Source organism: Plodia interpunctella, unplaced genomic scaffold, assembly GCF_027563975.2.
Source record: "Plodia interpunctella isolate USDA-ARS_2022_Savannah unplaced genomic scaffold, ilPloInte3.2 Pint_38, whole genome shotgun sequence".
In the NCBI taxonomy this organism is placed as follows: Eukaryota; Metazoa; Arthropoda; class Insecta; order Lepidoptera; family Pyralidae; genus Plodia; species Plodia interpunctella.
Genome location: NW_026525658.1, coordinates 7501 through 10000, shown reverse-complemented (window position 1 = coordinate 10000; position 2500 = coordinate 7501). Strand labels below are relative to the sequence as shown.

General features: G+C 42.8%; 1 non-coding gene across 1 annotated transcript in view; it reads left to right on the top strand.

The window, feature by feature from the left end:
• Positions 1-1549: 1549 nt before the first annotated feature.
• Positions 1550-2500, top strand: part of LOC128682740 (small subunit ribosomal RNA) — a 1908-nt gene continuing 957 nt past the window's right edge. The window contains exon 1 of the ribosomal RNA XR_008406198.1: positions 1550-2500. This exon is cut by the window's right edge and continues 957 nt beyond it. This is a non-coding gene — a ribosomal RNA (small subunit ribosomal RNA).

The window sequence follows — 2500 nt, the reverse complement described above, 5'->3', positions numbered from 1 at the left end:
AATTTTTTTAATATTAATTATTTCGTACTTTTTAACTCATATTGAAAAGTGATTATAGAACAGTTTTCTTTTTAATACTAATAATTATTTTTTAATATATATTAAATTATAATATATTATTATTGATATAAATATTAATTTTATAATATTAAATTATTAATATTAATATCAATATTAATATTAATATTAAATATTGATATTAATATTAATATTAATATTAATATTAATATTAATATTAATATTAATATTAATATTAATATTAATATTAATATTAATATTAATATTAATATTAATATTAATCAACACTAACACTGACGCGTCACACACAAGGATATCCCTGAACAGTTTGCTATCTATACGTGCACCGCAGTGGACGGTTGAGAGTGCAGACGCGACGGTGCGTCGGCGCGCTCGACTCGTCTCGCTGACGGAGGCGCGATGTGCGCGCGCGCTTGCGCGCTTTTGAAAACCCCCCGAGTCTTAGTGTGCAGATGCGCGCCGGCGCTCTGTGTCCGTCGTCTCTGCGCACAATTTATAAGATTCGGGGAGAGCGCTTGAGCGCGCGCGCGCGCGCTCTCGTTTCTGATAACGATACCAACTCTCCTTTTACATACAAAATCATCCAATAGGTGACGTGCTCTGTGTGATGTTGCGTGCTTGTTAATTTGTTTCTATATTATAACTTTTATATATTTATATACACATACGGCGGTGTTGTGTGTGGTGTGTTGTATATTTTTTTACGATACGCTGCAATGTGTGTTGTTGTTGTGTGTGTTGTGTATGTTGTAATATTAGAGACAGACTGACAAACGAAACAAACTCTTGCTGGGTTTAGTGTTTAAAAAAGTGTACGTCGTTTGTTGTGTATGTGTTTTATGTTTAATGGAGAGTTTGTCGTTTTCGCCCTCACTGTCGACCGACGGACACACGGTGTGCGTTTTTTGATACCAATGCTCATCCGTCCGACTAGGTCGATCAAGGTGACGTGTCCCACAGGCCTCACGGTAGTTATTGCCGTGCGGGTAGTGCGCGTCGCCGACCACCAAACAAAAATTACCGGGTTAAAGAGAAACGTCTCCTCCGCTGTTAGCCACACTGCCACCGGCGGCGGGGCGTTCTCTCTTCTCCCACACAACACCACCACTATAAAATATAAAATAATCGTATACCGAGGACCCTTCGTTCGTACGACTTGTGTTTCTGGCCCCACCGACACCGGGTGTTCTGACGTGAATGCGTACGCTTTCACTATATTTGTATTGTTTATTTGTATTGTATTGTATTTGTATTGTTTACAAAGCGTCGCGTCTATTAGCGAACTTTCGGTTGAGGTCTCTCTCGACCCCGTGTTTATAAAATAAACACAAAACTCCACAGTGCTCTCTCGCTTCGCTCTCTTTCCCTATAACGGAGGAGAATGAGTAGTAGGAAGATGCACGCGCCGCTCTCGTCCGGTCTTCGGACGAGACGCGGCGTTTCACTGTGTTGTGTTCACACACACACACACACGCTGACTAGAGAGCGCGCTCGCGCGCTTTTTGTTAGCTCCCTGGTTGATCCTGCCAGTAGTTATATGCTTGTCTCAAAGATTAAGCCATGCATGTCTCAGTGCAAGCCGTATTAAGGCGATACCGCGAATGGCTCAATATATCAGTTTTGGTTCCTTAGATCTTACTCAGTTACTTGGATAACTGTGGTAATTCTAGAGCTAATACATGCAATCAGAACTCTGACCAGTGATGGGATGAGTGCTTTTATTAGATCAAAACCAATCGACGGTGGGTGCGGACTCGCGCTCGAAGTCGTTAATTTTGATGAATCTGGATAACTTTTGCCGATCGCATGGTCCAGTACCGGCGACGCATCTTTCAAATGTCTGCCTTATCAACTTTCGATGGTAGTTTCTGCGACTACCATGGTTGTCACGGGTAACGGGGAATCAGGGTTCGATTCCGGAGAGGGAGCCTGAGAAACGGCTACCACATCCAAGGAAGGCAGCAGGCGCGCAAATTACCCACTCCCGGCACGGGGAGGTAGTGACGAAAAATAACGATACGGGACTCTTACGAGGCCTCGTAATCGGAATGAGTACACTTTAAATATTTTAACGAGGAACAATTGGAGGGCAAGTCTGGTGCCAGCAGCCGCGGTAATTCCAGCTCCAATAGCGTATACTAAAATTGTTGCGGTTAAAAAGCTCGTAGTTGCATTTGTGCGCCGCGCTGTCGGTGCACCGCATCCGCGGTGATACTGACACGTTTGCGGAGCATATCGTCGGTGAATCGGTGGTAAAACACCGGTTCAATATCAAAATCCTATCGCGATGCTCTTCAGTGAGTGTCGAGGTGGGCCGACAATTTTACTTTGAACAAATTAGAGTGCTCAAAGCGGGCTCAAAATGCTGCTTGAATATTTCGTGCATGGAATAATAGAATATGATCTCGGTTCTATTTTGTTGGTTTTCAGAACTCCGAGGTAATGATTAATAGGGATAACT